Below are 12,639 nucleotides of genomic sequence, written 5' to 3'. Positions count from 1 at the left end.
CAAAGCAAAAGTTTATTTAGTTCCTTTATTTTTGATTTATAAGGAATATTCTAAACCTTGGAGAAATTTTCTTTTAAAAGTTATTTTGTTCACAAATTTCAAAAGTGATTTTATAAAATTTCTAAGAATTCAAGTTATTTTATGGTAAAAATTTTATAATTTTTGAACTTGTATTTTATTTTATAAAAATAAATCTTTACAAATTTTTTTGTTATAATTAGCAAATTACATGGAAGCCCTTGCATGCAAACCACTCTTCTACTCTCTTCAAGGACAAAGAAGACATTTCCAAACCCACTAACTCATAATTTATTAGCCAAATTACCTCCTTGACCTTGCATGCAAAATAGCCTAACTCTAGCTAGAGGGTTACTCTTGTCATTTCCCAAACCCACTCACATTATAGTCAAATTAAAGACATAAAAACAAATCAAAGAGTGATCACCACTCCACTATCACCCCACCACTTCACTCTCCCCTTCTCTTCCTCCCTCCCTCTCGGCTTTTTCCCCCCTCCCTCTCGGCCATTCCAAAATCGAGGCCCCCATTCCCTTCTTTTCTTCATTTCTTCACTCAAAGAATCATCCTATAATCAAGTAATCTTACTCCCTACATGTTGTTATTGTATATCTCAAGAGTTTAGAGTAGAAAACTGATAAGTGGATTTTATATTCACTTAGAATGCTTTATTACAAGCTTAAATTGGTGTTTTGGACTCAAGTTGTTGGTATTTTGATGTGTTTTTGTGTTATTGCATTTCAGGTATCAGTTATATGAAGAAAAGAGCTTTTAAAGGAAATATGATGAAAAGTGATCAGAATTGGAAGCCAAGGCCATTGTTAAGTTGTAGAGAATCTCAATAGCTTCGCGTGGGCAGTTGAATCGCCTAATTCTGACGAGTAGAACTCAAGTTATGGTCAAAACAAGATTCATCATAATATTTTCCCAGTCAGTAGCTGAGCGCCCGCTCAGCAGAGCTGAGCGCCCGCTCAGAGAGCTGAGCGCCCGCTCAGGGCGCGGCTGGTCGCTGATTTCGCTGAAAAAACCTTTTTTGAGTGGAATTTGACGATTTTAAGGGTCCAGGTCCACTAGGGGCGTATATATACTTAAAAAAAAGGGTTTTCATCATCCGGGAAGATTGGGATACCAAGGAGAAGACCTAGAAGCACAGAACAACTCCGAAAAAGAAGATCTTGTTTTCAACTTGTGATTCTTTGAATTAGTTGTAACTTTGGATGCTCGTTTTCGTTCTTGTTGAACCTAGATCTCGTTTATTCGTACTTTGATTATTATTTAGTTTATTAAGACCTTGTTTTATACCATGCTTTTATTGGAACCCATGGTGATGATGAGTTCGATTATGAACTAATCGTTGTCATGGGGTTCTAGCGGATTTACTTATGGATTTCAATAATTAATTGTTTTGATATCTTGGTGTGTGGTTATTGTATGATATCCTAGTATTGGTTGTGCTTATTCGGTTTATGTGCGTAGCTAACATATAAGATAGTGTGTTAATCTCTATTGAAGCGACAGTGAATATAGAGGTTTAGAACTTGCCATGCTAGCATAGGTTCATGTATGTGTATGCATGATTCGTAGGTAATTCTAACCGTTTTACTTGCCCTATGTAATCATTATGGATAACTTGTGCTTAAACCGTTATGTTGTCAAATTCTTTAGACATATAGGGTCTCAATATAATTGGTGCCTATTCAGCTTCTATCTCTTTTGTGGATGTTTGGTAGAATGGTACTCGTGCAACGAAAGTTGGCGTTTATCAGTTTCGTGTTATCTGATTAGTGTCCTCACCATCACATGCTAAGGTTAAGAACGAGAAGGCTATTGAATGAACTAGTAATGAAGTTAGAATCCCATGTTTGTCATATATAGTAATTCAACCTCAATTCTCTTAGTTAATGTTATTTAGTATAATCTCTTAGTTTAATAAAAACCCAATTTGTTATTTGTCTTAGCATTGAGCGATAACCATACATTATTGAATAGGTGCATAAATTGAACTTAACCTAAACCAGTCTCTGTGGGAACGAATCTGATTTATATCTTATACTACTTGCGAACGCGTATACTTGCGTGAATATTAGTGCGTATTTTCGCCCTAACAAGTTTTTGGCGCCGCTGCCGGGGACTCAGTGCTAATTTTTAGTTTATGTGCTTGTCATCAGTGGTCGTTAAAGTTCACTGACTCGGATTCTTTTACTTTCACGGTTTATTTGTTTGTGTTTCAGGTACTCATTACAATGGGAGATCCAGTAGCACGAACGAGAGCCTTGATGGAGTTTTCTCAACCCAAGATCAATGACATTCGATCTAGCATTATCCGGCCAGCTATCACAGCTAATACCTTTGAGATCAAGCCTGGCATAATTCAATGGGTACAGACTTCAGTCCAGTTTGGGGGTTCTCCAACGGAAGATCCCAATACACACATTAGGGATTTTATAGAGATCTGCGTCACATTCAGGTTCAATGGTGTTTCTGAAGATGCTGTGAAGATGAGAATGTTCCCATTCTCTCTGAGGGACAAGGCTAAGAGCTGGTTACACTCTCTACCAGCTGGTTCGATTACTACTTGGGAAGATCTTGCTCAGAAGTTTCTTACTAAATTCTTCCCTATGGCGAAGACAGCTGCACTCAGGAACGCTATTACTCAATTTGCGCAGCAAACGGGAGAATCGCTATGTAAAGCTTGGGAACTCTACAAGGAGATGCTTAGGAAGTGTCCTCATCATGGAATTCCTGATTGGATGATCATCACTTATTTCTACAATGGGTTGGGAGCACAGTCCAGACCCATGCTCGATACAGCAGCATGTGGAGCATTATAGGCAAAGAGCTATGAGGAAGCTTATGATCTAATTGAACTGATGGCTGCTAATGAATATCAGTATCCAGCCCAGAAATTGCCACAGGGCAAGGTTGCAGGAGTTCTTGAAGTGGATACAGCTACGGCTATCACTGCTCAACTAAAGGCATTGTCTATGAAGATCGATTCTCTGGCTAACTATGGTGTTAAACAGATGATTAGTGTTTGTGAGTTGTGTGCAGGTCCGCATACGACAGAGCAATGCGCTATATCTAGTGACTCAGCTCAGTTTGTGAGCAACTTTCAGAGATCGCAACAGCCAGTTCCTGCCACTTATCATCCTGACAACTGGAATCATCCTAACTTCAGCTGGAGCAACAATCAGAATGCTATGCAACAGCCGTTCGAGCAGTTTGGAAATAAGCTATTCAACCCTCCTGGTTTTCAGCAACAAATTGCACCAAAACAACAACTCCAAATTCAACAACAAAATCATGATGCAAAACTATCTTCGAACGAAAAATCTGAATTGGAGGAGTTGCAGCTTATGTGCAAAAACCAGGCTCTTATATGCCAAAGCCAGGCTATTTCTATCAAGACTCTGGAGAACCAAATAGGGCAAATTGCTAATGCCTTATTGAATCGACCACCAGGAACGCTTCCTAGTGATACATAAGCCAATCCAGGTAAGAGGGTAGTTGAAGAACAGGTGAACGCCATCACCTTAAGGTCTGGAAAGGTTGCAAGCCCCCAAATTCAGCAAGACGAAGAGCCTGAAAAGTCTCAAGTTCCAGAATCTGAAGTTTTGGCTGAAGAAGATGTGCAGAAGGAAGTAGAGGTGGAACCAAGGAAGACTACTGTGGAACACACTCCTCCTGAGGGTAATACAGGGGAGAAACAGATCTATCCTCCACCTCCTTTTCCTAAGAGGTTGCAGAAGAAAAATCCGGATAAGCCATTTGAAAAGTTTTTGGAGGTGTTCAAGAAACTTCATATCAACATACCTTTCGCTGAAGCTCTTGAACAGATGCCTAACTATGCGAGGTTTATGAAAGGTATTCTCTCTTGGAAAGTAAAGATCGATGACTTAGAGATAGTTGCTCTAACGGAGGAATGCAGTGCTATACTGCAACAGAAGTTGCCTCCGAAGCTTAAAGATCCTGGAAGCTTCACTATTCCTTGCACCATCGGAAACTTATCGTTCGACAAGTGTTTATGTGATTTAGGAGCTAGCATCAATCTGATGCCCTTATCTATCTTCAAGAAGCTTGGTCTACCTGATCCGAAACCAACATACATGTCATTGCAACTAGCTGACTGTTCCATCGCTTATCCACGAGGTATAGTGGAGGATATCTTGGTCAAGGTGGATAAACTCTTCTTCCTTGCTGACTTTGTAATTCTTGATTTCGAGGAAGATAAGAAGATTCCCATCATCTTGGGAAGACCATTCTTGGCTACAGGCCGAACTATGATCGATGTGCAAAAAGGAGAGCTTTCGATGAAGGTTTACGATCAAAAGGTCACTTTTAATGTGTTCAAGGAAATAAAGTTACCCACGGCTAAAGAGGAGTGCTTTAAAGTAGAGCAACTGCAGGTTTTGAATGCACCTCCGTGGAAGAGTAAGTTAGATATGCCATTCGATTCTCTTGGGTTAGCAGAGCTGAAATTTTTTCAAGACCATCTCGAGCCATCTATTGAAGATGTTTCCACAGTTGAGCTTCACCCACTACCAGATCACTTGAGTTATTCATTCTTAGGTGCACCCCCTGATAAGGGGTTGGGATATATCTTTGATGATAAAGAGGGTAGCCGAACGGATCTTCCAGTGCCTACAGAGGGTTCTTCTCATATGCCACAGGTAGCTAATAGGACTGGTGTTGGTGATGAGCAGTACAGGCGAGTGACTAGGCGTATGGAGGCCATGCACGACATTCACCATCATTTTGCTGAAGATTTAACACACGCTTTCGGTACTATTTTCCGAGATACTAGTGGCGAGGTTGATTGGCCACCTGATCCTCCACCCGAAGAGGGTGATCTTTCCGACGACTAGGTATGCCTGAAATCCTTATTATTACCTTCAATGAGGACATTGAAAATTTTAAGTTTGGGGGTGATAATGTAAGGATTAGTTTGTGTGGGTCCATATAGATTCATATAGATTCATATTGCATTTTCAGTTTAGTTCATTCATATTTTTGCATGATTATTCATTTAGGACATATTTGTTTGTTTTTATATGATTTCATATAGTTGTATTTGCATGCATATTTAGCATGATCCCTTAAGATGAACTATGATATTTGATAAGTTGATATTGATTTGAGTATGGTGATGACGAATAGAGGGATGTTTATGTCTTAATGAATTGATTTGCATGTCGGAAACAAATATTTTCACAAGTCTTATAGGGTTGCTTTTGATCTAGATCATGATCATACTTGTTTGTTGTTGAGATTTAATCACTTGGTTATATTTAGAATTTGTGATATTCTCGTAATGACGTAAAAACACTGATTTTTTAATCTGGAGAAAAACTTGGATTTCATTGCTAGTTGTTGTAAGGCTAGGCGTTAAATGGCTAGTAGCCGGCTCATATTTTTATGAGTAGTCTAGGGTTGAATGAGATGGAGCGAAACGCACTCATTCAGAAATTGTTGAAAAAGAAAGAAAAAAAAGAAAAAAAAGAAAAAAAAAGAAAAAAAGTATGTGTTTATGCATAATTGATCAAGAGTGAGATCTTTAATACTCGAGTTATTAAGTTCTAGGGGACTTTGTGCCTAGTGACCTAAGGCTTTTATAGTCTGGGATCCGCTAACCTAACGCTCGCTACATGGGTATTATTGCATAAGTCTTTTGGGACCTCATTCATTGCACGGTCAAATAAGCATATTTGCTATGTGTTCAATAATAGTGTGAATCCTTGTATAACTCTAGTAGAAAGAAGGTGTTGTGAGTCATAATGCGTTTATTGTCTATTCTGTTTATAAACTTTTGATTGTTTTGATGATAGATAAGTTATGGTTATTGATCTAGTATCGAGAGTATATCTGTTAAACATCCACACACGCACGTTTCTGGTTTATGAGTTGGTTTGTGGGATTTATTCGAGCTCTGTTTAAAGTCATTGCATTCTTAGAGGCATTGGCTTATTCATTTGGTTATGGTTATTCTGAGGGGATCGATTGCATTATCATTTAGTTGTATTCACGTAGTTGCATTCATGCATTAGGTTTGTTTTGTAGTTTTGAGTCTGTTTATGCTTGAGGACAAGCATCGATTCAAGTTTGGGGGTGTGATAAGTGGATTTTATATTCACTTGGAATGCTTTATTACAAGCTTAAATTGGTGTTTTGGACTCAAGTTGTTGGTATTTTGATGTGTTTTTGTGTTATTGCATTTCAGGTATCAGTTATATGAAGAAAAGAGCTTTTAAAGGAAATATGATGAAAAGTGATCAGAATTGGAAGCCAAGGCCATTGTTAAGTTGTAGAGAATCTCAATAGCTTCGCGTGGGCAGTTGAATCACCTAATTCTGACGAGTAGAACTCAAGTTATGGTCAAAACAAGATTCATTAGAATATTTTCCCAGTCAGTAGCTGAGCGCCCTCTGAGGAGAGCTGAGCGGCCGCTGAGGAGAGCTGAGCGGCCGCTCAGGGCGCGGCTGGTCGCTGATTTCGCTGAAAAAGCCTTTTTTGAGTGGAATTTGACGATTTTAAGGGTCCAGGTCCACTAGGGGCGTATATATACTTAAAAAAAAGGGTTTTCATCATCCGGGAAGATTGGGATACCAAGGAGAAGACCTAGAAGCACAGAACACCTCCGAAAAAAAAGATCTTGTTTTCAACTTGTGATTCTTTGAATTAGTTGTAACTTTGGATGCTCATTTTCGTTCTTGTTGAACCTAGATCTCGTTTATTCATACTTTAATTATTATTTAGTTTATTAAGACCTTGTTTTATACCATGCTTTCATTGGAACCCATGGTGACGATGAGTTCGATTATGAACTAATCGTTGTCATGGGGTTCTAGCGGATTTACTTATGGATTTCAATAATTAATTGTTTCGATATCTTGGTGTGTGGTGATTTTATGATATCCTAGTATTGGTTGTGCTTATTCGTCTTATGTGCGTAGCTAACATATAAGATAGCGTGTTAATCTCTATTGAAGCGACAGTGAATATAGAGGTTTAGAACTTACCATGCTAGCATAGGTTCATGTATGTGTATGCATGATTCGTAGGTAATTCTAACCGTTTTACTTGCCCTATGTAATCATTATGGATAACTTGTGCTTAAACCGTTATGTTGTCAAATTCTTTAGACATATAGGGTCTCAATATAATTGGTGCCTATTCAGCTTCTATCTCTTTTGTGGATGTTTGGTAGAATGGTACTCGTGCAACGAAAGTTGGCGTTTATCAGTTTCGTGTTATCTGATTAGTGTCCTCACCATCACATGCTAAGGTTAAGAACGAGAAGGCTATTGAATGAACTAGTAATGAAGTTAGAATCCCATGTTTGTCATATATAGTAATTCAACCTCAATTCTCTTAGTTAATGTTATTTAGTATAATCTCTTAGTTTAATAAAAACCCAATTTGTTATTTGTCTTAGCATTGAGCGATAACCATACATTATTGAATAGGTGCATAAATTGAACTTAACCTAAACCAGTCTCTGTGGGAACGAATCTGATTTATATCTTATACTACTTGCGAACGCGTATACTTGCATGAATATTAGCGCATATTTTCGCCCTAACAAAAACTTATGTGTTGACCTTGCATGGTGGTGTTTTTGTTAAACTCAAAGTGAATATCCTTGATTCTTGTGAATTCAAGGCTTTCACCATGAGTTATAGTATCATAAGGTTGAGAATGGCTAGACATGAGTGTATTACACTTATGCAAATGCTGTTTTCACCCTAATCCATTCGGCCATGACTTGATAGGAGCCGAATGGATGGTGTTTTGGTTGCCTTGTTTCATTTTGTGTGTTTTTGTGATGATAACATGAAAATCTTTGTGAAATCTTGGTAAAAACCTTTGCATGCTAGGTGGTCATTTAGATATAATCCATGATAGGCTTGCATGTTGAATTATAATGAAAATTTATTTGGAAATCATGTTGTTTTGGTTTGTAAGACTCGAAGTCACTCTTGAATTTTTGGAAGTTCTTGATCATTCAGATCGATATTTTGTTAGTAAACCTTAATTTTAGTTAAGTTAAGATATTAATTAAGATTTGTGCTCCTTAATATGTGATGTTATCTCGTTTATACTTATCAAGAAGGTTAAAGTTGTTGTCCTTGATGACTTGTAATTTGTGTAATGTGATTACTTTTGTTTTGCTATGTTGCACCTTAGGTAAGGATGATCTCCACTAAGCCTATTTTGAGTATAAGGGAGTTAGTTCAGTAGATCACCTTAGTAAAGTTTTGGTTTGGGTACTTTGGTTGTTGGTGGTTGGGTTGTCAAGTGAGAACATTGGAGAAAGGAGAGTATTAGTTTCTGCAGAAAATCAGTTTGGTACCCTGAGGTTTAGAGTGAGTTTTGACCATGTCATTGTTGTGCAGTTTGAGGCCCAAACCACCAGAAGCTAGCACTAGGAGTATATGATAGGTTTTAGGTGTTTTTTGGAGGTTTTTAAGTCGTTTGGTTAGGTGCACGAGTGAAATCATAAAATCTGTCCAGCAGGGGACAGTTTTGCTGCAACTTAGAAATAGGAAGTTTTGACCATGTCATGGATAGGCCCTCATTAGGCCCTACTGAGACTTAGTTAGAGGGAGTGTCAGAAGAGTTTTTCCAGCCACAGTTCATAGGATTTGAGTTAGAACCATGTGTCACAAGTTAGTTCAAGTCAGGGCATTTTCTGCTCAGAAAAACAGGGGAACCATGGACTTTAAGCTTAGGCCCAAGGAGTCCCAATCTAGGCCCTTGAGCCACATCGAGTTTGGGAGATGCTTTATGGTCAGAAGAGTCTAGTGTAGAAGTTTTGGAGGTAAACTTGTAGTTTAAGAGTGTCTAATGCACTCAAGAAACCATAGATGTCATTCTGAAATTTTCCTTAGTGAGCACTTTCACTTATCACATAGTTTTAGAGCACTTATGAGTGAGACCTAGGTTCACCACTATGGTTGCAAGATAGTATAAAGCAAGTAGAGTAAAAGGCCCAAGTGAGGGTCAATAGGTTTTGGATAGTTTATAAAGGCACATCGAGTTAGGAGGCCAAAATTTGGAGACTTTGTCTAGTTTAGCGATCAAGTGACTTAGTTGAGGATCGAGATCATCCAAGCCTAGTGTTGCATTATGGTGTGTGTGATATTATTTGATATTAAAATATGATATGTGAGTATATGTGGCTATGTGTACTATTGTATTTATAAGGTGATTAGAAATTGCGTGCATATAGGCCTAAGTACCATTTGTGTTTAATTTCGGGTTGTAAATAGGTTGAGTTGGTGATAATATATTATAATGAGGTTATTATTATTTATGTAGGATCTCGAGACGAGGGTAAACTTTCCATAAAGGTCAAGTAAAACTTCCAGTTGCTCCTACCTGCCAGACCAGTCTAGCCTTTCTCAAGGCAAGTGATTCAACCTGTTTTTCGTTTACACTGCAATTGTGTGATAATTAGTTCATATATTGATGCGAGTATCCTGAGTTATCTTGATATACTTGAACCAAGCGATTCTTAAATCTATCTTTGTATTATATAGAAATGCCATGAACCCTCAAGTACATATTGCAAGTAGATCAAAAGTCGTATCACACTAGTATATCGAAGTAATTGGAATGCCATGATAAAAAAAAGATTTGATATAATACTTGATTGATCCTCTTGATTAACATGCTATTGATTCCTAAAATATTGACATCTCACCCTGATGCTTGAACCCCAATAGAAACTTTACCTTGATACCTAAAAGCCAGATATTCTTCAAAGTTGTTCTTAATTGATTGGTAACCCTTTTTCTTACCCTAAAGTTCGACAATCCTGATATACCTTGAGCTAAAAATCATTTCTTCATATCTTAACACTCCTAGTATTCATGAAGCTTATCTTCCTGTTGTTCTAGTACTTGTACCTTGTTGAAAACCATTGCTTTAAACCTAGTTTGGCATTACTCTTTCATATTATCCAAGAGCCTTGCTAAATCTCCTTGTCAAAGTTCTTGTATATGGAAACCTTTCAATTACCCTAATATAGTAAAGTCTAGTGGATCATGGCCCTGAAATTTGGTGACATATTTCCAGTGTTTCAAAGATGATCTATAATCCCTTGATAAAAATGTTTACTACTTAAGAGATTTTATTATAAATCGGCATCAGTTTTTTTTGAAATGATTAAAATGTGGATTTTCAGTCCCAAAGGGGGATAAATGTTTTCTTTGAATAGTGGATCTGGACTGAGACGCGAGTCCTTTCGACACTTATATTGTAGGCTTAAAAGTTGCCTAGGGATCCCATTAATGTTTTAGAATCCAGCGAGGTTCGGGATTACTTCACGGCTGATCACCGGCTGTAATCTGTAGCGTCATAAAATGATTTTGATTAAGTTATGATTTTGAAAATGTTTTGATTCAAGAAAATGATGCCATCACCCAAAATTTCATCTCTTGTTATTATTAGTTATATCTCCGCATTGTCATTCTTTAATATATATCTCGATTTATGTTTCGTATCATACTGTTTAGCACTTGTTGAGCATTTGGCTCACTCCTTGCTTTAACCCTGATATTACAGCTGGCATCTATGGTTAGATTCAAGCAGACAGCACGTAAGACTTGTGACACCGATGCGTATGTCCGAGCTCAGGTAGAATAAGAGATAGTTTTGTGTGAGGATTCGATATTAAAATCAGTTGTAATAGATGGCAGTGTTGGGCTATTCCAAACCCTAAACTGTAAGATCTTGGATTCGTTTATATTTACTTTCTTTTAAAGATTGTAATAGTTATATATTTTGTTTGTTAAGTTGGGGGTGTGACATTCATAAAATGAGATCTCCCACCTTATAAGGCACAGACTTCACCTTCTTGTTGAAATACCTTACAATCATCTGCTAATATGCAACAAGTTTCAATTGAGAATTTATTATGGCTTCATCCAGAAGATCCAAGTGGAGCCTTTGATTAACCTCTACATCTTTCTCAACGAACAAATCTCTTTGTAACGATCCAGCTCCCACTTCCACAGAAATTATAGCCTCATACCTGTAGGTTATCATAAAAGGGGACTCTCCAGTAGTTGACCTTGGAGTTGTGTTATAAGACTAAAGGACCATTGGTAGCTGCTCTGGCCAATCTCCTTTATTTTCTTCTAACTTGGCCTTTAGAGTGTGCTTAATGATCTTGTTTATGGCCTCATTCTGGCCATTACTTTGTGGATGATATACTGTAGTGAAATCCTTCTTAATGTGCAAGTATTTGCAAAGCTTCCTTAATTATTTGCTGTCAAATTGCTTCCTATTGTCAGATACGAGTTTATACGAAATACCAAATCTGCAGACTATGAAATTGAAGACGAAATCTTTGATTTTTTTAGCCGTAATTGTGGCCAATGGCATAGCTTCCGCCCACTTTGTAAAGTAATCAACAACTACCACAACATATTTCACACCCCCTTGGCCTTGGGAAGTTCCCCAATGAGGTCAATTCCCTACATAGCGAAAGGCCAAAGACTTTCCGACGAGGTTATGGATGTTGCTGAGGTGAATAATTAGCAAATCGTTGGCAATGATCACACACCCTAACAAACTTGAAAGCATCTTCTTTCATGGTTGGCCAATAATATCCTTGTCTCGGAACTTTTAATGCCAACGAACCACCCCCCGAGTAGTTGCCACAAATACCTTCATATATTTCCCTGAGAACATAATGTCCTTCTTCTAGGTTTGCACATCATAGAAGTGGCTGATTAAACCCTCTTTTATACAGCACTCCATCATACTCAACATACTTCTCAGCCTAATAATGAAGGCGCCGAGCTTATAGCTTGTATTCCGGCAAAGTCCCTGTGCGGATATAGTTGTGAATCGGAGTCATCCAAGTCTCATGTGGGACCTCTTGCATCTGAAGCACACTTATTTCTAGAGTACTTGGTGTTAGGGCGAAATCACGTACTAATATTCACGCAAGTATACGCGTTCGCAAGTAATATAGAATACTTTCTAGTTCGTTCCCTCAGAGACTCAGACTAATTTATTGTCTAATTTAACTCACTCACCAATGTATGACTACTTCTCAATGTTAAGATAATAACACTTAAAATTGTTGATTAAATATTAACTATAATTAACTACTTAATTAACCACTTAACTAACACTTCAATTTATCAATAATAAAACACTCATGAGATCACAACTTCATTATTACTTCCTTCTATAGCCATAGTTATTACCTTTAGCATGTGACAGTGATGATATTAATCGAATAACACGAAACTGATAAAAGCCAACTTTCATTATACTAATACCATTCTACCAAACATCCACAATTAAGATAGAAGTTGAATAGTCATCAATTATGTTGAGTTCCTATATGTCTACAGAAATTGACAACACAATGATTTAAGCACAAGTTATTCCTTTTTGATTACATAGGGCAAATAAAACTGTTAGAGTTACCCACTAATCATGCACAACGTACATGAACCTATGCTAGCATGGCAAGTTCTAAATCTCAAGATCCACCGTCGCTTCACAAGAGATTAACACCCTATCTTATATGTTCGCGACGCACATAAGACGAATACGCACAACCAATACTAGATATCATGCAATCATCACATACTAAAGTAT

At 37.6% G+C, this 12,639-nt stretch overlaps 1 non-coding gene across 1 annotated transcript; it reads right to left on the bottom strand.

Moving 5' to 3' along the window:
* Window positions 1-2,651: 2,651 nt before the first annotated feature.
* LOC141663312 (small nucleolar RNA R71) lies at window positions 2,652-2,758 on the bottom strand. The gene has a single exon (XR_012551391.1). It is a non-coding gene; the product is annotated as a small nucleolar RNA R71 (small nucleolar RNA).
* Between the last annotated feature and the right edge of the window lie 9,881 nt (window positions 2,759-12,639).

The sequence above is a fragment of the Apium graveolens genome, chromosome 5 (assembly GCF_009905375.1).
Source record: "Apium graveolens cultivar Ventura chromosome 5, ASM990537v1, whole genome shotgun sequence".
In the NCBI taxonomy this organism is placed as follows: domain Eukaryota; kingdom Viridiplantae; phylum Streptophyta; class Magnoliopsida; order Apiales; family Apiaceae; genus Apium; species Apium graveolens.
Note: the sequence above shows the minus strand (reverse complement) of the source record. Positions and strands in the feature narration are given on the sequence as shown.